We start from the raw sequence: 25503 nt of genomic DNA, 5'->3' as shown, positions 1-25503 counted from the left end.
CTGCATTCACTACTATATCTGGTCTTCCCAGGACCCTGCATTCACTACTATATCTGGTCTCCCCAGGACCCTGCATTCACTACTATATCTGGTCTTCCCAGGACCCTGCATTCACTACTATATCTGGTCTTCCCAGGACCCTGCATTCACTACTATATCTGGTCTTCCCAGGACCCTGCATTCACTACTATATCTGGTCTCCCCAGGACCCTGCATTCACTATATCTGGTCTCCTACAGTACACAGAACACTGAAATGAAATTATTTTAGTAAATATAAACTGCTAAATACCTTTTCTCATCAGCAGTATACAGCAGTCTTGTGACTTCTATCAGTGTTTGGTTAGAGCTTGTAGGAGGAGTTTTCATTCTGCTCTGATTGTCCTATAAGGCTGAAGCACCCCTGACCCTCTGTGTGGGCAGTGCTGATTGGCCCTGTGCTGATCACATGCACCCTCCCAAAAAAATAAAAGGCTTTCTAGCAATACACACCAAACTGAGCCTATGCAGCGTGCCTCCAAGACTTGTTGCGATCAGGAGATGGATTGGGGACAGTGGAAGGGGGGGGGGGGGGGGGAATCAGAGAAGACAGGATCAAACAGCCTTTTTACACAATGCATTGATTAACCCCTTAGGTTCCACAGTGAGTATAACAAGTGTGTTATACTGCATATATTGATTTTACTGTTGTGGGTTTAGTACAGGGGTGCCCAACCTTTTGAAGAACAAGGGCCACTTAAGCGAATTAGTAACCAGTGGTGGGCCACAATGAGCAGAGTGGGCGAATGACAGGTCCGTGTACAATCCACATATACAAAGCAGACACGGACACAGCCCACTCTACTCTATGGATCCACTTCTGGACACATCCACTTCTGTTTTTTTTTTTGCTTTTAGTGGATCAGATTGAAGGTATGCAGGTGTAAACGGACACAAGTCTGTTTATATTTGCCGCTCCATAGAGTTGAATGGAGTCTGATTGGGTCGGATCGATTGCGTGTAAGGGACCTAAGGCTGCTTTCACACTGATGTGCTGTGATTTACCCAGAGCAGTGCACCTCTGGCTTTCCTGTGGGTTAGCTGCACTTTGCCATAGAATTCTATTATATCCTGCAGGTGTTGTGCACTTTCTGAAAGCGCACCAAACCCGTAGGTAATAACAGAGGTCTATGGCTCAGTACAGGTAACTTGTAGGTGCTCTGCACCTGTGGATCAGTTTGAAAGCAGCCCAGTAACCACTTCAGAACAGATATGCCCATATATACACTGTGATTATAGTGTTAAACATACCTTTAATAACAGTCTTCAATTCGGGTATCACCAGCTGTTGCTTTTCCAGGCAGAGTGCATTTGGTATCACTCCGCCTGTGACAGGAGGTGACACTATACAGGAAGCATCGTCTTCTGTGGCTCTGCTACGCAGCCACTTGCTTCTTCTACCACAGGCTTCATTCAGAACACTGATGCCCTGGGATGCTGGGTCGGGAATCCGCAATCTGGGCTTGCCAACCAGCCATCCCAGAGCAGGAGGTCGCAGGCAGATCAGAGGACTCCTGTGGCAAATGTGGCCCCCGGGCCACTGGTTGGGCACCCCTGGTTTAGTAACACTTTAATGCAGAGAATTAAACCACCACTTTAAGGATATTTACAAAAGAAATGTCAGTCTTTTAAGGTACCCACATACAAACATTGGAATTAATTGAATAGAATTTTCTTATGAAAATACCAAATGTAGATCGCCCCAACTATAGATCGCAATCACAGTGGACACAAAAAAGTATTACAAGAGAGTACAGGGTTTGGCAGTGCGTTACGTTTAGAATGCAGGGATCAGCAGTGCGTTACACTCAGAATGCAGGGATCAGGAGGAGTGTGTTGTGCTCAGAATGCAGGCTTCAGGAGTGCGTTACGCTCTAAATGCAGGGTTCAGGAGTGCGTTAAGCTCAGAATGCAGGGATCAGGAGGAGTGTGTTGTGCTCAGAATGCACGGTTCAGGAGTGTGTTACGCTCTGAATGCAGGGTTCAGGAGTGCGTTATTCTCATAATGCAGGGATCAGGAGGAGTGTGTTGTGCTCAGAAAGCAGGGTTCAGGAGTGCGTTACGCTCTGAATGCAGGGTTCAGGAGTGAGTTACGCTCAGAATGCAGGGATCAGGAGGAGTGTGTTGTGCTCAGAATGTAGGGTTCAGGAGTGTCTTACACTCTGAATGCAGGGTTCAGGAGTGTGTTACGCTCTGAATGCAGGGTTCAGGAGTGCATTACACTCAGAACGCAGGGATCAGGAGTGCGTTGTGCTCAGAATACAAGGTTCAGGAGTGCGTTGCACTCAGAATGCAGGGTTAAAGAGGAAGTAAACCCTTCCAAACAACTTGGACCTATAGGTAAGCCTAGATTAAGGCTTACCTGTAGGTCCAAGCAATATCTCCTAAACCTATATGGTTTAGGAGATATTTGCCCGAAAATGGGCACCGCTGTCTACGGCGCATGCGCCGTAGACAGCGGCGCGCAGGCGCACTAAATGCGGCAAATCCAAGAATGGATTTGCCTAATTTGTCGACTCCCGTGCGCATGCGCGGGAGTGACGTCATCGCGGCTTCGCCGTATGGCAGCGGCGGAGCTGCGAGACGCGACTCCCGTGCGCATGCGCGGGAGTGACGTCATTGCGGCTGCGCCGCTGTGATTCGTCGGAGCTGCGAGACGCCACCAGCAACATGGATGCGGCGGACTACAGGGGACAGCGGCGACTTCGCTGGCTCCTGTGTCAGGTAAGTGACACATAATGAGCTACTATGCGATGCATAGTAGTCCATTATGCTTTACCTTTGCAGGGAAAAAAAGAGGAAGTAAACCCATCAGGGTTTACTTCCTCTTTAAGGAGTGTGTTATGCTCAGAATGCAGCGATCAGGAGTGAATTACACTCAGAATGCAGGGATCAGGAATGTGTTACGCTCAGAATGCAGGGATCAGCAATGTGTTATGCTCTGAATGCATGGTTCAGGAGTGAGTTATGCTCATGTGTCTGTGATTGGGGGGGTCAGTCTGTGATGGGAGCGTCAGTCTGTAATGGGGGGATCTGTGATTGTGGGGGTGTTCAGTCTGTGATTGGGGGATCAGTCTGTGATTGTGGGGTCTGTGATTTGGTGGGTCAGTCTGTGATGGGGGTCTGTGATTTGGGAGTCAGTCTGTGATGGGGAGTCTGTGAAGGGTCAGGACTGGTTTGTCATGGGGGGGTCTGTGATGGGTCAAGTCAGTCTGTGATAGGGGTCAGTCTGTAATGAGAGGTCTGTTATTTGGGGGGTCAGTCTATGATGGGGGGTCTATGATGGGGAGTTTGTGATGAGGCGGGGGCGATGTGACGTAATGGGGGGGGGCTGAGGACACTGATGTAAAAGGGGGTCTGTAATGTGATGTGAAGGGGGGACTGAAGACACTGATGTAAAAGGGGGTCTGTGATGTAAATGGGGGGCTGAGGACACTGATGTAAAAGGGGATCTGTGATTTCTGCACTAGCAAAACACAGGTCTCTGCAAGGGCTATAGAAAACAATTGTTTTCTATGTGTCCTGTTCACACTGCAACAGTGCCCCTGCGTGCTGAGCAGTGTGGTGCAAAATGCATACTGTTTCTATGCACCGCAACTGAGCTGTGGTGCATAAAAATAAATTAAATGTATTTTGACATTTCAATAAAGTTGAAAGAAAAAAAGCACAGAGTGTGGTGGTGGGGGGGGCTATGATGGGAGGCTGTGAAGTAGAGGATATCATGTGGAGTCATAGCACCAATATGACATTCGGACCTCCGCTGGAAGAAATTATTTCTGACCGGACCCCCTGTGAATCTTAATTCAGTACCCCTGCCATAGAGGAGCCCTGTTCCTCTTGACTTTCTCTCCCCCTGCAATGCTACTGTGGTTGAGCACCACCTGCAGTGGGGAAAGTAGACCGCTCCTGCCTACAAAATCAGTGTGATGTCCATGAACTTCGAACTTAGCTCCAAACCCCACTGAAGCCTCTGGGTACCAAATCGTGTTATTTTTATTCTGTCCCTTTTAGGGCTAATAGGCAAGCTATTGTTAAAAAAGAGTAAGGGGGACATTAAAAAAAAAAAAGAAGAAGATAACAGCATGGGGTTCTCCTTGAAATCCCACCAGACTCTTATCCAGACACATGGCCTGGTGGTCAAGAAAGGGAGAGCAGTGAGCAAGCCAGGATAAATGCTTTCAATGGTGGGTAGGGGGTACCTTGCCCTTTATACTTATCTAAAGCTGCAGCACTGCTCCAATCCCAAATCTTCTCTCCCCTTCAGAGGCAGCTCTCTAATTAGGCGGTCGCCTAAGGCCTTGCGCTCCCAGAAGCCTCGCAGCCGCCGCCTAATTTGCCTAAGTTGTGTGTGGAAATGTCCCCCGGTCAGTGTCCCCGAACCGTCTTTAACGCCCGCAACTACTTTTTCCCAGCCGCAGGTGAGTGAGCGGACTGACCACTTGAGAACTTCTCAAGGTTCCCGGGTCAGTGAGTGGCTGTATGTATTCCCCTCCCCCGGATCCTCCCCTTCTGCCATGCTCTGTAAATCTCCAGCATGCAGCAGCTGAGGAAGCTCCCTGCCCTACTCTCTGGAATGGACAGCCTGTAATGGAGGACTTGCCAGAGCTGGCGTGTCATCGAAGAACCAGTCTGCCACAGCCTCAAGGTACTACCCGACACTGACAGGCTGACAGAATCCTGTGATGTCATCTCCTGACCGAGGGCACCCCAAAAATCACCACTGCCAGCCACCTGTGACTTCACAGCCCTAAGTGACAAGATGTATGCCACCTGGCATATGATGCCACGTACTGACCACCTGCCATAATCATAATACTCATCATCCCCCTGTTCCTGGCATCCCACCACCCTATCTCCTGTCATCATACTTTCTACCAACTTACCCCCCGTCATCATTTATATCCTCATAATAATCACCCTGTGTCTGGCACCTTACCACCCCACCCCGTTTAATCTTCGACCCCCCTGTACCACACTTTCAGCTTTCTACCACCCAACCCCTGTCATCTTCACCCCCCTGCACCCCACTGCCAGCTTCCTACCACCCAGCCCCCTGTCATCTTCATCCCCCCTGTACCCTTCTGCCAGCTTTCCACCACCCCACCCCTTTCATCCTAACCCCCCCGTACCCTACTGCTGAAACCTTACCACCTCATCCATTATGATCAGCATCCCCATCATCCCTCTGTATTCCACCTCAGGCATCCTACCACCCCACCCCCTGTCATTATCATCTTAACTGCTCCTGGTACTCCACTGCCAGCTTCCTAACACCCCACCCCCTGTATCATCATCCCCCTATACCACACCTCTGATATTCTACCACCCTGCCTCCTGTCATCAAAATCCCCATTATCCCCATGTACCCCATCTCTAGCATCCACCACCCTACATCCGTTATCATCATCCTTATCTTCATACTCCTCTTTACCCCACTTCCAGCTTCCTAACACCCATCATCTTCATCCCCCTGGACTCCACTGCCAGCTTCCTACCACCCCACCCCCATCATCCCCACCCCCTGCTCCCCACTGCCAACTTCCTACCACCCCGCCCCCTGTCATCTTCATCCCCCTGTACCCTTCTGCCAGCTTCCCACCACCCCACCCCTGTCATCTTCACCCCCCTGTACCCTACTGCTGAGTCCCTAACACCTCATCCATTGTGATCAGCATCTCCATCATCCCTCTATATCCCACCTCTGGCATCCTACCATCCCATCCCCTGTCATCATCATCTTAATCCCCCCTGGTACTTCACTGCCAGCTTCCTACCACCCCACCCCCTGTCATCATCATCCCCCCATACCCCACCTCTGACATCCTACCATCCTGCCTCCTGTCATCAAAATCCCCATCATCCCCATGTACCCCATCTCTAGCATCCACCACCCTACCCCCATTATCATCATCCTTATCTTCATCCCTCTCTTTACCCCACTGTCAGCTTCCTACCAACCTACATCCTGTCATCATCATCTCCATCCTCATCATAATTCCCCTATGCCTCATGTCCTACCACCCCACCCTCTGTAATCTTCACCCCCCTGTACCCCACTTCCAGCTTCCTACCACTCCACCCCCCCGTCATCTTCATCCCTCTTGTACCCCATTGCCAGTTTCCTACCACCACACCCTCTGTAATCTTCATCCCTCTGTATGCCAGTGCCAGCTTCCTACCACCCCATCCCCATCATTTTCACCCCCCCCCTGTACCCCTTTTCCAGTTTCCTACCATCTCACCCCCTGTAATCTTCATCCCCCTGTACCCCACTGCCAGCTTCCTACTACCCCACCCCTATTATCTTCATCCCCCTTGTACCCCATTGCCAGTTTCCTACCACCCTACACCCTGTAATCTTCATCCCCCTATACCTAACTGTCAGTTTCCTACCACCCCACCCCCATCATCCATATCCCACCTGTACCCCTTTGGCAGTTTCCTACCATCCCACCCCCTGAAATGTTCATCCCCTTTTCCCTACTGCCAGCTTCCTACCACCCCACCCACTATCATCATCATCGTCCCCATACCCCAACTCTAACCTCCTACCACCCCACCCATTGTCATCAACATCCCCATCATCCCTCTCTACCCCACTTCTGGCATCCTACCACCCCACCCCCTGCCATTATCCCCTGTACCCCACCTCTGGCATCCTACCACCCTGCCTCCTGTCATTATCATCCTCATCCCTTCTGTACCCCACCTCTAGAATCCTATCAACCTACACCCTATCATTATAGGGGAGATATGATCTCAGCTTCTCACCCCAACACTGACACCATCATCCCAAACTGCATCCTGTCATCCAACTAACTGCACCCCAACAGTTGCATCACACACCAAAATACTGCCCTGCCACCTAGTTTGAGTTAATGTTGTGCTGTAACCTCTAGCAAACAATTAGTGAATGATAATGATAAGCAGTAATCTATAGCAACCAATCAGTGAGCAGTAATAATGTGCAATAACCTCAAGCAACCAATCAGTGAGTGATAATGATACACAGTAACCTATAGCAACCACTCAGTGAGCAGTAATAATGTGCAGTAACCTCTTGTCAGGAATCCGTCCGTTCCATTCGACCGGCTCTCCGTGCGCGCACACGCGTTCGTGTTGCGGGTCGTCGTAGGCACGAACGCCTTCCGACGCGCGCGGGTGCACGACGATCGTATGTACGCGCAGCGCACGCACGCACGGGCGTACGTTAGCTCGATTGGCGCCAGTGGCCCTTTTTAAGGGCACAGTTGTTGTGGTTCTGTGCTGTCTCGTCTGCAGCTAGTGCCTGAAGTTACCTGTTACCTGTCTGCTACTCATCTGATACCTGACCCGGCTCCGTTTGACCTTGCTGACCTCTCCTGCTCCGACCCCGGCTTGTTTGACCCTTCTTGGACTGTTTTCCTGTTGCCGAACCTCCTGCTTGTACCTGACACCTCTGCTTGATTCCTGCCTGCTCCTGAGTCGGCTACCTCCTCGTCCAGCGGACCTTATCCATCCAGGATCCACAGTCAGCAGCCTTCTCCTTGTTTCTTCCATACTACTGAGAGTTCCTGCTCCAAGGATCCTCACCTACCCAGCACCGGTTGCTGCACCTGGCCGGACTCTTCTACCCCGCTGCGCTCCTGTCTCCCTGTCCCCATTCCAGAGAGACCGGAACCAGAGCCGTAGGAGAGGTCCCCTTCCACCAAGTCAGACTCAATACTAGACGTTCCTAACAGTACGAGACAGCCATGTCTGAGTCTGCGGAAGGGACCTCCGCCATGAAGGAGATTTGCTCCCACCTTGCGGCCCTCACCCAGGCCGTGAAATCCCTTCAGGATGGCTACTCCAGGTTGGAGGAACGTGTCCAGCACCTCTCTACTCCGGGATCATCTGACGCCATACCTCAGCCTCCTCCTGTCCAGCCAGCTGCACATTCAGCAGTCATGATGCTCCCACCTGAGCCTAGGGTTCCCACTCCTGAGAGATTTTCTGGGGACCGCTCCAAGTTCCGGGCTTTTCGCAACGCTTGCCAGCTTTACTTTGCCCTCCAGCCCAGGACTTTCTCTCTGGAGGCCACCAAGGTGGGGTTTGTCATTTCTCTCCTGCAAGGAGAGCCTCAGTCCTGGGCCCACCATCTCTTGGAGAATGACAGCCCCCTTATACAGACTCTCGCCACCTTCTTTGAGGGGATGGCACAACTTTACGATGACCCCCAACGGGCTACCACCGCAGAGTCTGCATTAACTGCGCTCCAGCAAGGCCGCAGGACGGCTGAGGACTACGTCTCAGACTTTAGACGCTGGAGCGCAGATACCCTGTGGAATGAGGCGGCCCTTAGACACCAATTCCGTATGGGCCTGTCTGAAAGCCTCAAGGATGAGTTAGCTCGTGTCTCCACTCCTGACGCTTTGGAGGACTTAATTGCTCTGGCCATCCAAATAGACCGCAGACTTCGCGAGCGTAGGGCCGAACGCTCTTCCCAACCACTGAGACCTGCCTGGATGACGGCTAGGACCTCGTCTCCCACACCTTTCTTCTCTCCGCCTCCTCAAAGAGGACCTACCAGTGTGCCTCCTGCTCCTGAGGAACCGATGCAACTTGGACTACTCCGACCCTCTCTGCTTCCTGAAGAGCGAGCCCGCCGCCGTCAAATGAACTTGTGCCTATACTGTGGCGGCCCCGGACACTATGTGGCCAACTGTCCTGTAAAGCCACGTAAGTGCCTCTCACCTGTGTCTCACAGTTCCTTTAACCCACCTTCCAACCCTCTCCATGTTGTCCTTCTGCTCTCGTTTCAGCTGCCGGGAAGAACCATACACGTTAATGCCATTCTTGACTCCGGAGCCTGCGGCTGCTTCATCGACTCCGCCTTCACCGACCTGCATTCGATTCCACTACAGAAAAAGACTCATGGACTTGCTATCTTTTTGGCCGATGGTTCTCAGATTAAGTCCGGCCGAGTCACCCAGGAGACCCTTCCACTATCCGCCTCTACTCCCTGCCAACATTCTGAACTATTAATCCTGGATGTCATCTCATCCCCACTTTTCCCTGTGATTCTGGGCATTCCGTGGCTGCAGGCCCATAATCCCTCCATCGACTGGACTTCAAGGGAGGTGAAGTTCCTCTCCCCTTACTGCCGGGACCACTGCTTGCCTGGGGCTTCTATACACACCAGAACACTCCTCTGCCTAGACCCAGACTTGGACTTATGCCAATCTGTCCCCGAACCTTACCATGAGTTTCTGGACGTTTTCAGTAAACGGGGGGCTGACTCCTTACCCCCACATCGTCCCTATGATTGCCCCATTGAGCTCCTTCCTGGGGCTGAGATCCCGTTTGGACGTGTCTACCCTTTATCCGAAAAGGAACAAGAGGCCCTGAAGGCTTACATTTCCGAGAATCTCCAAAAGGGGTTCATTCGTCATTCCACATCTCCTGCCGGGGCTGGAATATTCTTTGTTACCAAAAAAGATCAATCTCTTCGACCCTGTGTGGACTATCGGGAATTGAACAAGGTTACGATCAAAAATCGCTACCCCCTACCTCTGATTCCTGAGCTCTTCCAGAAGCTGAGGTCAGCTACCATCTTCACTAAATTGGACTTAAGAGGTGCCTATAACTTGGTCCGCATACGAGCAGGTGACGAATGGAAGACCGCATTCCGAACTCGTTTTGGGCACTACGAGTATCTGGTAATGCCTTTCGGGTTGTGTAATGCCCCAGCCACCTTCCAACATTTAATTAATGATGTCTTCCGTGATTTCTTGGATATCTTTGTCATCGTATACCTTGATGACATTCTGATCTTCTCCAGGTCCCTGGAGCAGCACCGGGGGCACGTCGGCAGAGTTCTGCTTCGGCTCCGGGAACATGGACTCTATGCTAAAGCCGAGAAGTGCAAATTTGAACAGCAGGAGATCCAATTCCTCGGCCTCGAAATCTCCCCAGCAGGCATCAAGATGGACCCGCAAAAGGTCGCTGCTGTCCTCGAATGGCCAGCCCCTACTGACAAGAAAGGCATCCAGCGCTTTGTGGGCTTCGCTAATTTTTATAGAAAATTCATTAGAGGGTTCTCCGCCATTATTTTCCCCATCACCCAGCTTACCAAGCAAAATACACGCTTTCTTTGGGGTCCTGAAGCCCAGGCTGCCTTCAAGAGACTTAAGGACCTGTTCACCTCCGCTCCTATCCTCAGCCACCCGGATCCATCCAGACCTTACATTCTAGAAGTAGACGCCTCTGAGATAGCAGTAGGGGCGGTAGTCTCCCAGCGCCTTGGCGTGGACGACCTGATGCACCCCGTAGGGTTCTTTTCCCGAAAACTCTCTCCAGCGGAAAGGAATTATGATGTAGGCGACCGGGAATTACTTGCCATTAAGTCCGCTTTGGAGGAATGGAGATATTTACTCGAAGGGGCGGTACACCCCGTGCTCATCTACACGGACCACAAAAACCTCGAGTACCTCCGCTCCGCAAAACGCCTGAAACCTCGGCAAGCTCGCTGGGCCCTCTTTTTCTCCCGGTTCTGTTTTCATATAACTTATCGTCCTGGATCTAAGAACGTTAAGCCTGATGCACTTTCCCGTATGTTTGACAGCCCTAAGGACACCACACCCCCGGATACCATCCTCCCTGCTAATACTTTTCTTCTCATCCAGCCAGATCTAGTAACTCTGCTCAAGAATGCCTCCTCCTCCTCTCCCGGTCCCCCGGGAATCTCGCTAGCATCCAGGGAGGGTCTGCTTTGGAAGGACAACTTGATCTTCGTCCCTGAAGACGTGAGAATTAAGGTCTTGGGTCTCTGTCATGACCACCCGCTCGCTGGGCACTTTGGTGTCCGCAAGACTTTAGAACTAGTACAGCGTTCCTTCTGGTGGCCAGGCGTGAGGGAATTTTGCAAACAATATGTAAACACCTGCCCCGTATGCAGCCAGAATAAGGTTCCCAGAAATCGGGCTTGGGGGCTGCTTAAACCTCTTCCCGCACCCGACCGCCCTTGGCAGATGATCACGATGGACTTCATTGTGGAACTTCCCCCTTCTGAAAACTGCACTGCCATATTTGTAGTTTGTGACCGTCTGACCAAGATGGCCCACTTCCTACCCTTAGCGGGAACCCCCTCTGCAACCGAGACTGCCCATGTCTTTATTAAGGAAATAATCAGGCTCCACGGGGTACCCATCAATATTGTGTCCGATAGAGGGGTCCAGTTCACCTCCCGCTTCTGGCGAGCCCTTTGCGAATCTTTAAGAATTGAACTGGCTCTGTCCTCCGCCTACCACCCACAGACCAACGGGCAAACGGAGCGCACCAATCAGACCCTCGAGCAATATCTTAGATGCTTCTCTTCTTTTGTCCAGGACGATTGGGTCCCCCTGTTACCTCTGGCGGAATTCGCCTATAACAATGCCAGCCATGCCACCACTGGGCAGTCCCCGTTTTTTGCCAACTACGGTTTTAATTTGTCTTTTCTTCCCGATGTTCCTACAGAATCCCAGGTTCCAGCGATCCAGGATAGGATATCCTTCCTGCAACAGAATAATCGGACGCTTCAGGAGGTCATAACCAAAGCTCAGGCTGACAGTAAGAGGAGCTTCGATCGAGGAAGAAGGGGAGAACTAATCCTTCAAGTCGGGGACCAGGTATGGCTGTCTTCCTCTAATTTAAAGTTAGCATGCCCCTCCAGGAAATTGGCACCCAAGTTTCTGGGTCCATTTCCCGTTAAGAGAAAGATCAATGAGGTGTCTTATGAACTGCTCCTGCCTGATTCCATGAGAATTCACCCAGTTTTTCACGTAGCTCTTCTTAAGCCTGCTGTACCTGATCCCTTCCCTGGTAGAGAAACAAGACCACCTGACCCTGTGCTAGTTGATGGCAATGAAGAATTTGAAGTTGAGGCCGTTCTGGATTTCAGAAGACGACGGGGACAAGGTCAGTTTCTTATTAAATGGAAGGGCTATGGCCCAGAGAGTAATTCTTGGGAACCTGCTTCTAATGTACATGCCAATAGACTGATCCAGGCCTTCTTTGCTGCTCACCCGGAGAAGAAAGCCTCTAGGGGCACCCGGAGGTTGCCCCTTGTGGGGGGGCAATGTCAGGAATCCGTCCGTTCCATTCGACCGGCTCTCCGTGCGCGCACACGCGTTCGTGTTGCGGGTCGTCGTAGGCACGAACGCCTTCCGACGCGCGCGGGTGCACGACGATCGTATGTACGCGCAGCGCACGCACGCACGGGCGTACGTTAGCTCGATTGGCGCCAGTGGCCCTTTTTAAGGGCACAGTTGTTGTGGTTCTGTGCTGTCTCGTCTGCAGCTAGTGCCTGAAGTTACCTGTTACCTGTCTGCTACTCATCTGATACCTGACCCGGCTCCGTTTGACCTTGCTGACCTCTCCTGCTCCGACCCCGGCTTGTTTGACCCTTCTTGGACTGTTTTCCTGTTGCCGAACCTCCTGCTTGTACCTGACACCTCTGCTTGATTCCTGCCTGCTCCTGAGTCGGCTACCTCCTCGTCCAGCGGACCTTATCCATCCAGGATCCACAGTCAGCAGCCTTCTCCTTGTTTCTTCCATACTACTGAGAGTTCCTGCTCCAAGGATCCTCACCTACCCAGCACCGGTTGCTGCACCTGGCCGGACTCTTCTACCCCGCTGCGCTCCTGTCTCCCTGTCCCCATTCCAGAGAGACCGGAACCAGAGCCGTAGGAGAGGTCCCCTTCCACCAAGTCAGACTCAATACTAGACGTTCCTAACACCTCTTCTAACCAATCAATGTGTGGTAATGATGTGCAGTAATCTCTAGCAACCAATGGGTGGGCAGTAATGATGTGCAGTAACCTCTAGCACAAATCATTGAATGGTAATATTGTGCAGTAACCTCTAGCAACCAATCAGTGAGCAGTAATTTTGTGCACTAACCTCTAACAACCAATCAGTGAGCTTGGAGTAATCAATGAGTGTGAACCAGATTTTTATGTTTACATTCTTAAAGTTTTTTTTTGTTGATAAGTCTATGTACATGTTTTCTTTTTGGGGGGATGTTGAGGTGGAGAGCGAAATTGCTAGGGGTCTATCGCTTGAATTATTTTTCCCATTATGGGAGTTAGTAGGGCCTCATGTCTAAGATTTGCCTAAGGCCTCACAAAGCCTAGAGCCACCTCTGCTCCCCTTCTATTTATATGACACTATGTCCTTCCTCGAGTGTCCACGTCATTACCTTAATGAGGTGGACACTTCCTGTTGACTGTTCAGCATTGAGGTTCTCACAGGATCCAGAAGGGGAGTGACAACAGCATGAGGGGACTGTTGAGAATTGGGTGGTGTGGGTACATCTACAAGGGGTTGAATTGTAGTCCTGGAAATGGTAAGGGATTAAGATGGCAGGCTTAGGCAAGTATACCTTGCTAGAGAGGACTGTTAGAGATTGCAGACATTCTAGATGTTATACTGTAGGTGGAGATGAATGTCAGAAGACCGTAAGAAACTGAGGACACCTTAAAGAGGAAGTAAACCCTGATGAGTTTACTTCCTCTTTCATTCCCTGCAAAGGCAAAGCATAATGGACTACTATGCATCGCATAGTAGCCCATTATGTGTCACTTACCTGACACAGGAGCCAGCGAAGTCGCCGCTGTCCCCTGTAGTCCACCGCATCCATCTTGCTGGTGGCGTCTCGCAGCTCCGCCACTGTCATTCGGCGGAGCCGCGATGACGTCACTCCCGCGCATGCACACGGGAGCCGACACGCGCAGCAGATCCATTGTTGGAAATGCCGCATTCAGTGCGCCTGCGCGTCGCTGTCTACGGCGCATGCGCCGTAGACAGCGGTGCCTGTCTTCAGGCAAATATCTCCTAAACCGTATAGGTTTAGGAGACATTTCTTGGACCTACAGGTAAGCCTTAATCTAGGCTTACCTGTAGGTCAAAGTGGTTTGTAAGGGTTTACAACCACTTTAATGTATGGCTGGCAGAGATTGTTACTACTACTCTTTACAACCCAATGCTCCCACTCCTGATACAGATTGCTGTGGTCCAAAGGCTACTCAACAATTAGCAAACAGCTACATACGCCAGTGCTCTAAGCATTGACAAGGAACTTTCTTTGTGCTAGATGCAAATTTTCCCTTTGCATTTAAATGCAGTGCATTATTTTTCTATCAACAACCCTTGAGCTGGGGTGGGGCTGCCTGACGTGTCCAGGTCTTGGTCTCTTGTAAATGTTCTCAGAGTGTATTCTTGTAACAAAAAGGTTAAAAGTATTACAGTTTATATAAATTTGAGTATTATATTAATAAATATCTCAAAGCTGTACACTATATGTGTAATAGAACTGTGCATAAAGATGATCGCTGTGAGCAGGATTTGAACCTGCGCGGGGAGACCCCATTGGATTTCAAGTCCAACGCCTTAACCACTCGGCCATCACAGCTCTGTTTTGATCCATGTTTTGATCCATGTTTTGATCCATGTTTTGATCCATGTTTTGATCCATGTTTGATCCATGTTTGATCCATGTTTGATCAGACAATATTCAAATCATTATCTTGCTTAAAATAACCTTCTTTCTGTAGGATCAATAGTCAAATAAACTCAGCCTGAAAAAAAAAAATACAGACAGTGCTTTGAAAAAGTATTTTGTTTTTCCTGATTTTTTATTTTTTTTGTACATTTGTCACACTTAAATGATTTGGATCATCACAGAAATTGCACCCCCCTTGCTAAATTAAGAATGAACTGTAAGTAACCACATTTTTTGGGAATAATAGTACATTCCCTGATTACTGCCAGACCTGTTGAATCAAGAAATCACTTAAATAGAAGCTGTCTGACAAAGTGAAGCACACTAAAAGATCTCAAGAAGCAACACATCATACCGCAATCTAAATAAATGCAAGAAGAGATCAGAAACAAAGTAATTAACATGTATCAGTCTAGAAAGGGTTACAAAGCCGTTTCTGGGGCTTTGGGACATCAGGAAACCATGGTGAGAGCCATTATCCACAAATGGAGAGGACTTGGAACAGTGATGAACCTTCCCAGGAGTGGGGCACAATGACGATTGATCCAGGAGGTCATAAAATAACCCAAAACCACATCTAAAGAACTGCAGGCCTCACTTACCTCATGTAAGATCGGTGGTCATGATTCAAAGAAAGAGACTTGGCAAAAATGGCATCCGTGGGGGATTTTCAAGGCCAAAGCCACTGCTGACCAAAAAGAACACAAAGGCTCATCTCACATTTACCAACAAACATCTTGATTATCCCCAAGACTTTTGAAAAAATATTCTGTGGACTGATGAGACAAGAATTTTACTTTTTGGGAGGTGTTCTTCCCGGTATATCTGGCGTACTAGCACAGTATTTCATAAAAAGAAAATCATACCAACAGTCAAACATTGTGGTGGTAGTGTGATGGTCTTTGCAGCTTCAGGACCTGGATGACTTGCCATAATTGATGGAACAATGTATTCTGCGCTCTACCAGAAAATCCTGAAAAAAAATGTCCAGCCATCAGTTCCTGACCTCAAACGCATTTGGGTTATGCACAACAATGGACAATGGTTCGAAACACACCAGCAAGATACCCTCTGAATGGCTCACAAAAACCCAATATTAACATTTTGGAGTGGCCCAGTCAAAATCCGGACTTAAATCCAATAGAGATGCTGTAGCAGAGACTTTGTTCGAGCATCTCACCGGCTGCTAGGTCAGTGAGAGAGGCCTATCCGGTGGTTGCTAGATCCAGCCTGTGGAAGCTGTTTGTCCTCGGGATCAAGGAAATACCTCTAACCCCCAATTACAAGGTACCTGAACTCCCCTTAACCCTCTTCATGTTCTTTCAAATAAATCTTTGGAAAAGGGACTAAGTGTCGGAGCTAACATTCTTTAATCCACTCTACAACGGGACCAATAGGACCGACACAGTGAGCAGGTGAGGTAACGGTAAGCCCAAATACAAAAACCGGCAGCTCCTTTGGGGGTGAGTGCTACAAATATTTTCATTAAAAAATGCAATACAACAAGGGTACACATCAATGAGAAAGGGGTTGATGTTTTAAATATAGGAAATATTATTGCAGTGATATACAGTACATTCCAGATGGTGTAGATTCAACTCATTGACTCTACTAAAACTCACAAACACTGAGAAAGTCAGAAATCTGAAAGCTGCAGATTTAAAGGGATTGAAAACAATTTGACTTCACATTAAAGGAGAACTGCTGGAATGGTAGATACTGTCAGTTCAGATACAATATCCAGTCTGCAGGGAAAGTGATTTGTAAAGGAGAAAGTTCTGCAGTCTGGGAAGGAGAGGGAGCCTGGGAGTCTTCTTGGAGAACAGGAGTAGATAAGAGTTCAGAAAGTTGCATTGAAAGATTTCATGTGGGTTCTCAATCACACTTCTGTCTACACAGTCCCCAGAGGACAGCACAGAGGACAGTGAGCATGCAACTCCAACTTGTTGTACCAGACCAAGCCATATGACTTCCAACATTGTGGAGAACCTTCCGTAGGGGTCGCAAAGCCTTAAGGACCATACACATAGACCGAATATTGGGCAGTATCAGCCAGTTCAATAGAACCTTGCCGACATTCATTCCGTTAGTATGGCAGCTGGTTTAACAGAAGCTGGCAGAACATTTGACTTCTGACGATGGGGCATGATTAACCACTTCAGGACCGCCGTATTGCCAATGTACGTCAACACAATGGCACAGGCAGGCACAATCACGTAGATGTACGTGATTGCCTTCCAGCGGGTGGGGGGTCCGATCGGACCCCCTCCCGCTGGTTACGGCGGTCCGGTTCGCTCCAGGAGCGCTCCGTGATGAGGGGATGGCCGTTGGTTTTTGGCCACCCCCTCTGGATCGCTCCTGGCCAATGAGAAGCTTCCTCCCCTGTGTATTGTTTACACAGGAAGGAGGAAGTGATGTCATTCTCCTCGGGGCGGTCTTTTTGACCGGACTACGAGGAGAAGACTAATAGTAAGTGTGCACCAACACTACACTGACATGTAGGTACACACAGGCACACAAACCCCCCCCCCCCCGATCGCCCCCCGATCCCCCCCCCCGCCCCCCCTCCCCCCCCCAGTCACAGTGACACTGATTGCATTGATCATTTCTTTACTGATCAATGCATTCAGTGTCAGTTGTGACAGTAAAAACTGTCAGGACAGTTAGTGTTAGGTCCAGGGTAGCCCCCTATCACCCCCCAATAAAGAATCTGAAAAGATCAATATCTGATCTGATCAGATCTATACTAGCGTCCCCAGCAGTTTAGGGTTCCAAAAAAACGCATTGTTAGCGGGATCAGCCCAGATACCTGCTGGCACCTGCGTTTTGCCCCTCTGCCCAGCCGTCCCAAGTGCAGTATCGATCGATCACTGTCACTTACAAAACACTAAACACATAACTGCAGCGATCGCAGAGTCAGGCCTGATCCCTGCCATCGCTAACAGGTTTTTTGGTAGCATTTTATATTCAAATCCGGAAGGCAGTGCTTGGTTTTCGGGGTCCCGTACGTGGCTAGGCTCCCAAAAAGTCCCCCACATGTGGTATCCCCGTACTCGGGAGAAGCAGCAGAATTTATTTTGGGGTGTAATTTGACTTCTGCCCATAGCATGTGTGAGCAATATATCATTTAGTGACAACTTTGTGCAAAAAAAAAAAAGTTTGTAATATTCCCGCAACTTTTGGCAAAATATAAAATATTCCATGGACTCAACATGCCTCTCAGTAAATAGCTTGGGGTGTCTACTTTTCAAAATGGGGTCATTTGGGGGGGTTTTGTGCTATTTTGGCATTTTATGGCCTTCGAAACTGTGATAGGTAGTGAGGAGTTAAATCAAAAATTTGCACCCTTAGAAATCCTGAAGGTGGTGATTGGTTTTCGGGGTGCCGTGCGCGACTAGACTCCCAAAAAGTCCCACACATGTGGTATCCCCGTACTCAGGAGAAGCAGCATAATGTATTTTGGGGTGTCATTTCACATATGCCCATAGCATGTGTGAGCAATATATCATTTAGTGACAACTTGGTGCAAAAAAAAAAAAGTTTGTAATATTCCCGCAACTTGTGGCAAAATATAAAATATTCCATGGACTCAACATGCCTCTCAGTAAATAGCTTGGGGTGTCTACTTTCCAAAATGGGGTCATTTTGGGGGGTTTTGTGCTATTTTGGCATTTTATGGTCTTCGAAACTGTGATAGGTAGTGAGGAGTTAAATCAAAAATTTGTACCCTTAGAAATCCTGAAGGTGGTGATTGGTTTTCGGGGTGCCGTGCGCGCCTAGACTCCCAAAAAGTCCCACACATGTGGTATCCCCATACTCGGGAGAAGTAGCGGAATATATTTTGGGGTGCAATTCCACATATAACCATGGCATGTGTGAGCAATATATCATTTAGTGACAACTTTTTGTAAAAAATTTTTTTTTTTTTTTTTTTTTGTCATTATTCAATCCCTTAGGACAAAAAAAATAAATATTCAATGGGCTCAACATACCCATCAGCAATTTCCTTGGGGTGTCTACTTTCCAAAATGGGGTCATTTGGGGGGGATTTGTACTGCCCTGCCATTTTAGCACCTCAAGAAATGAGATCGGCAGTCATAAATTAAAAGCTGTGTAAATTCCAGAAAATGTACTCTAGTTTGTAGACGCTATAACTTTTGCGCAAACCAAAAAATATACGCTTATTGACATTTTTTTTACTAAAGACATGTGGCTGAATAAATTTTACCCTCAATGTATGACTAAAATTTAGTTTATTCGATTTTTCTTATAACAAAAAGAAGAAAATATCTTTTTTTTTCAAAATTTTCGCTCTTTTTCCATTTATATCGCGCAAAAAAAAAATCGCAGAGGCAATCAAATACCATCAAAAGAAAGCTCTATTTGTGGGAAGAAAAGGACGCAAATTTCGTTTGGGTGCAATATTGCATGACCGCGCAATTACCAGTTAAAGCAGCGCAGTGCGAAATTGCAAAAAGACCTCTGGTCCTTAAGGTGTTTATTGGTCCGGAGCTGAAGTGGTTAACCACTACAATACAGGGCACTTTCGCCCCCTTCCTTCCCAGCCCAATTTTCAGCTTTCATCGCTCTAGCGCTTTCAGTGACAATTGCGCGGTCATGCTACACTGTACCCAAATGAAATTGTTATCATTTTGTTCGCACAAATAGAGCTTTATTTTGGTGTTATTTATTCACGACTCCGTTTTTAATTTTTTGCGATATAAGCGCAAAAAAAGCGGAAATTTGGAAAAAAGCAATATTTTCTTTTTTCTATTTTAAAAGAAATCCAATAAAATCAAATTTTGTCATAAATTTAAGCCAAAATGTATTCTGCTACATGTTTTTGGTAAAAAAAAAATTCCGTTAAGTGTATAATAATTGGTTTGTGTGATCAGGGACATATGTACGCAAATGATCATGTACATATGTGTGCAGGTGATCACGTACATATGTGTGCAGATAATCATTGGGACATGTGATTTTAGTGGGACATATTGGGGGACATGTTTTTATTATTAGGGACATGTGTTTTAATTATTTGGGGACATGTATGTTTTGGGGACATGTGTGTTTTGGGGACATATGTGGGGACTGTGTTTACACTGTGTTGTGTGTTGTGTGTTGACACTAGACTGATGATCAGTGAGTAAAAAGCTGTAAAAAACAGCTCATACTCACTGATCATCAGCCGGCTGCAGCGTTCTGTTCTCCTCTCCTCAGCGATGACTTCCGTGTGAGGAGAGGAGAGCCGATTGCCTAGCAACCGGCTGTTTGTTTACAATCACAGAGCCCTCCTGCCGATCTGAGATGTGCCGTGTCTGGGTGACACAAGCACATCGGGATCGGCCCGCTGCGCGGGCACGCGCACGTGCGATCCCGCTACTTCTGAAGGACGTTCCTGAACGTCCTATCAGAAGTAGACGGCTCCCACCCGGCCGTATATATGCATTGGCCGGGTGGGAAGTGGTTAAAAGAGGTTAGTGTTGACTAAGAACGCTGACCGGTGTGGTCTGGTGGGGGGGGGGGGTCAGAACTCTCTGTCGGAACACAATAGCTCAGTGGGGAGATTGCTGAACTAATCATGGATTGTTACTACAGGATCTCTTTAGTTTTTTTTCTTTCAGTCCACTGGGTTAGTGAGTACTGGGCTTTACCCAAATATCTGGTCAATGATCTCACCTGGGATCATGGCACTGTGTTTACTTTATAGCAGCCGGGAATTCAGATGGGCGAATGGCCGCATTTGTTTGACAGGGCTATGAACTGTGAACAAGCTGGGTTCACATTGAACCCACTTCCCAATTAAATCCACCCTGATGGGGATAAGCATGGGCTCAGCCTGCACAGTGGTCCGCCAGAAGAGCATGCGACAGGGTGACAACACAAGTAAGTAATTTGGAGACAGCTGTCCTACCATAGCTTAAAGTGCCCGAACAAGGACTTTAATAAAAAGATTACAATGGTTTATTTTAATGATAGCTACTTTGGTAAATAAATTGACCTGTTAAAGATTGTACAAGATTTTAGTGGTTGGGTTTAGATCTACTTTCTGCAGGGTTCTGTAGAAGCAAGTCTGTTCAACCATTATGTAAATTGGTAAAAATACAAAAACTCAGCATGCAGAATATGTGTAACCAGTAGTATGTGAGGCTATAGAAGGGTATCAGTGTGATAATGTTATTTCATGACACATCAACAAGTGTTGGGTAGGTGTGGAAGCCTGTTCTCCTCCTCCAGTTATCACCTCTCCATATCCTGATAAGTGTGTCACAGTGTCATTCTTCACACCTCTTTCTTTACCAGGCTGTATCTATTATCTCTCTCTAATGCCATACAAAGCCATCCAGAGTCTACAATACACAATCGTAATCCAACAAAATAGTGCAAACAGTGTCGCTATGCAGTGTGGAAAGCTAATAGAATTCTGGGGTGCATACCTAGCGTGATCCCCTGTAAGAGGATAGAGGTCCTGATTCTCCTTTATAAATCTTTAGTTATCACAAGAGGAGTCGTCATCAGGAGGAAGGAGGTCCTGATTCTTCTATATAGATCTTTAATTATCACTAGAGTTCACCAGCAGGAGGAAGATAGTCCTAAATCCTCTATATAGATCTTTAGCTATTGCTAAATAAATCACCAGCAGGGGGAAGGAGTCCTAATTCCCCTGCATACATCTTTAGTTATTACTAGAGGGGTCACCATCAGGAAGAAGGACCTGACTCCTCAATAGGGACGAACCCCCCCCCCCCCCCCCCCACTGGTTCGGTTCGCACCAGAACTTTCGAACGGACCCCAAATTCGTACGAACGTTAGAACCCCATTGAAGTCTATGGGACTCGAACGTTCGAAATTAAAAGTGCTAATTTTAACGGCTAATATGGAAGATACTGTCCTAAAAAGGGTTTGGGGACCTGGCTCCTGCCCCAGGGGACATGGGTCAATGCCTAAAATGTTTTTTAAAATGGCCGTTTTGGCAGGAGCACTGATTTTAATGATGATTAAAGTGAAAAAAAAGTGAAATATTCCTTTAAATATGGTGCCTGGGGGGTGTCTGTAGTATGCCTGTGAAGTGCCACGTGTTTCCCGTGTTTAGAACAGTCCCTGCACAAAATGACATTAAATGGAAATAACACCATTTAAAACTGCTTGCGGTTTTAATGTTATATCTGGTTCCTGCAATATGGTTGAAAATCATTGAGAAAAATGGCATGGGTAGCCCTCCCTGCCCATTACCAGCCTATTTGGGTCTTGTACGCATATTAAGGGGAACCCTGTACCCATATTAATAAAAGGAAATGCGTGTGGCCCCCAGGCCCTATATACTCAGAACAGCAGTATACAGGTGGTGCAAACAAGACAGGGACTGTGTAGGTTTGTTGTGTTAAGTTTAATCTGTTTGTAATTTTCAACTGGTACCTTTTTAAAGTGTAGCTCCAGTCAAAAAAACTATTTTTAAGCTTTTTGGAAAACATAGGGAAGGGTTATCACCCCTGTATAATTTGTTTTGTCGTCCATCTTTTTTCATCTCACTTGCTGTTGTCTCCTTCCGTTTGCAAGTAGGAGATGTTTGTAAGTTGGATGTTTGAAAGTAGGGGCCTGCCCTATATGCTCTGCAGAAATGGCGGAACAAGGTGTTGGTTTTGCCACAACATTGTAAGCCCTCAAAGTGACTCTTGGTGGGCGCTGGAGCGCCCTGCTGTGAACGATTATATCAAGAATTGTAATTACATGCCATTGTTGAACAGTGGTAGAAAAATTGACCTTTGGTGGTTGTGGTGCTGGTGCCACAACACTACAAGTCCTCACAGTTACTTTGGGTGGGCACAGGAACGGGCCCTCCTGTGAAATATTATATCAAGAATTGTAATTACTAGTCCCTGTTAAACAGGGGCAGAAAAATTGGGCCTTAGGCACTGGTGCTGGTGCCACGACACTGCAACCTCTCCCATATACTCTTGTTTTATTGCAGGAATTAGCCCTGCTGCAAAGCATTGCATCAAAAATTGTAATTAAACGCCCCTGTTAAACAGGGGCAGAAAAATTGGGCCTTAGGCACTGGTGCTGGTGCCACGACACTGCAACCTCTCCCATATACTCTTGTTTTATTGCAGGAATTAGCCCTGCTGCAAAGCATTGCATCAAAAATTGTAATTAAACGCCCCTGTTAAACAGGGGCAGAAAAATTGGGCCTTAGGCACTGGTGCTGGTGCCACCACACTGCAACCTCTTCCATATACTCTAGTTTTATTGCAGGAATTAGCCCTGCTGCAAAGCATTGCATCAAAAATTGTAATTAAACGCCCCTGTTAAACAGGGGCAGAAAAATTGGGCCTTAGGCACTGGTGCTGGTGCCACAACACTGCAACCTCTTCCATATACTCTAGTTTTATTGCAGGAATTATCCCTGCTACAAAGCATTGCATCAAAAATAGTAATTAAACGCCCCTGTTAAACAGGGGCAGAAAAATTGGGCCTTAGGCACTGGTGCTGGTGCCACCACACTGCAACCTCTCCCACATACTCTAGTTTTATTGCAGGAATTATCCCTGCTGCAAAGCATTGCATCAAAAATTGTAATTAAACGCCCCTGTTAAACAGGGGCAGAAAAATTGGGCTGATGGCATCACCCAGAGCCAGAAATGTTCTTCCAACATATCAGCGGAGGAGGAAGAGGATAGACAATCAACATAACAGAACAGTCACTCAGCATAGGCAGTCTTGAAGGGATGTGATATTTCAAAAAAAATTATTCGGTTACATCAGCTTCAGGTGCTTGGTAGCTGTGGGTGATCCAAGACTGATTCATCTTGATGAAGGTCAGTCGATCAACTGATTCGGTGGACAGGCGCACCCTGTGATTGGTAACAAAGCCACCAGCAGCACTGAAGGTGCGTTCCGAAAGAATGCTGGATGCAGGACAGGCCAGTAGCTCAATTGCATACTGTGCAAGCTCTGGCCAGTGATCCATCCTCAAGACCCAGTAAGCCAGAGGATTTTCGGTGGGAAAGGTGTCCAAGTCTGACCTTGCCCCTAGGTATTCCTGCACCATTTAAATCAGACACTGGCGATGGTTGCTGGAACCGATCATACCTTGGGGCTGCGGACTAAAAAATTGTCTGAAAGCATCAGTCAGACGACCACCTTCTCCACCGCTCCTTCTGACCGATGCCTCAGCAACACGTTGTCCAGGACCAGGAGTTTGTAACCTCCCAGTCTCTGGGAACGCGTTGCACAGACCTTTCTGCAAGGCCTCCCGGAGATGTCTCATCCTCTGCTCCCTCTGCGATGGCAAGATAAGGTCGGCAACCTTACCCTTGTACCGTGGATCAAGGAGAGTGGCCAGCCAGTAATGGTCCCTCTCCTTGATCCGAAGAATACGAGGATCCTTTCGCAGGCTTTGCAGGATCAGGGAGGCCATGCAGCGTAGGTTAGCTGAGGCATTCGGTCCGGAGTCCTCTGGGTCACTAAGGGCAACATGATCTGCAGCTACCTCCCCCCAGCCACGTACAAGTCCACGTGTTTCTTGGGACTGTAAATCATCCCTACAAGACTGCTGCTGCTGATGCTGAGTGCCAGCCTCCACCTCCATGCTGACACAATCATCCTCCTCCTCCTCTTCCTCCTCCTCATCCTCTTCCTGTGTGATGGGTGGCACAGCAGGAACACTGTCTGGATAAAGGGGGCCTTGAGAGGCAAGGAAGTCCTCCTCTTCCTGCCTCTGTTCTGCCTCAAGTGCCCTGTTCATTATTCCACGCAGCGTATGCTCCAAGAGGTGGACAAGAGGTACAGTGTCACTGATGCATGCACTGTCACTGCTCACGATCCTTGTGGCCTCCTCAAACGGTGACAGGACAGTGCATGCATCCCTGATCATGCGCCACTGTCGTGGTGAGAAAAAAACAAGCTCCCCTGACCCTGTCCTGGTGCTGTAGTCGCACAGGTACTCATTGATGGCCCTCTGCTGCGTGTGCAGCCGCTGCAGTATGGCTAACGTTGAGTTCCACCTGGTGGGCATGTCACATATAAGGCGGTTCTTGGGCAGGTTCAACTCCTTTTGGAGCTCAGCCAGCCGAGCACAGGCATTAAATGATCGGCGGAAATGCACACAGACTTTCCTGGCCTGCCTCAGGACATCCTGTAAGCCGGGGTACCTGCCCAAGAACCGCTGCACCACCAGGTTAAGGACGTGAGCTACACAGGGCACATGGGTCAGTTGTCCCTGTCGGAGGGCGGAGAGGAGGTTGGTGCCATTGTCACAAACCACCATTCCTGGCTTAAGCTGGCATGGCGTCAACCACCTCTCGGCCTGCCCCTGCAGAGCTGACAAAACATCCGCCCCAGTGTGGCTCCTGTCCCCCAAACAAACCAGCGCAAGCACGGCATGGCATCGTTTTGCCTGCGCACTTGCGTAGCCCCTGGAACGCCTACGGAGCACCGCTGGTTCTGAGGACAGAGCACTGGAAGAGGCCATGGAGGAAGAAGTAGAGGAGGGGGTGGAGGAGAGAGGTGTGTCACAACCAATAGTAGCATTTTGGAGGTGTGGTGGCGGAACAACCTCCAACACTACTGCACCTTGTCCTGCATTCTTCCCAGCTGCCAGAAGAGTGACCCAATGGGCCGTGAAAGACAGGTAACGTCCCTATCCATGCCTGCTGGACCATGAGTCAGCGGTAATATGCACCTTACCGCTGACCGCCCTGTCCAGCGAGGCAAGGACATTGCCTTCCACATGCCGGTAGAGAGCCGGAATTGCCTTCCGTGAGAAAAAGTGGCGTTTGGGGACCTGCCACTGAGGAACCGCACATTGTACAAACTCACGGAAGGGGGCCGAGTCTACCAACTGAAAAGGCAGCAGTTGAAGTGCTAGAAATTTAGCCAAGCTAGCATTCAACCGCTGGGCATGTGGATGGCTGGGAGTGAACTTCTTTCGCCCGGTCCAGCAGCTGGGGCAGGGACATTTGC

At 48.5% G+C, this 25503-nt stretch overlaps 1 non-coding gene across 1 annotated transcript; it reads right to left on the bottom strand.

Moving 5' to 3' along the window:
- Positions 1-14369: 14369 nt before the first annotated feature.
- On the bottom strand, positions 14370-14451 carry TRNAS-UGA (transfer RNA serine (anticodon UGA)). The gene has a single exon. It is a non-coding gene; the product is annotated as a tRNA-Ser (tRNA).
- Positions 14452-25503: the final 11052 nt, after the last annotated feature.

The sequence above is a fragment of the Lithobates pipiens genome, unplaced genomic scaffold, assembly GCF_037356315.1.
Source record: "Lithobates pipiens isolate NorthernLeopardFrog02 unplaced genomic scaffold, aLitPip1_a1.2 Scaffold_8, whole genome shotgun sequence".
Taxonomy (NCBI): domain Eukaryota; kingdom Metazoa; phylum Chordata; class Amphibia; order Anura; family Ranidae; genus Lithobates; species Lithobates pipiens.
The sequence above is the reverse complement of the archived record's forward strand: the minus strand, read 5'-3'. Positions and strand labels throughout refer to the sequence as shown.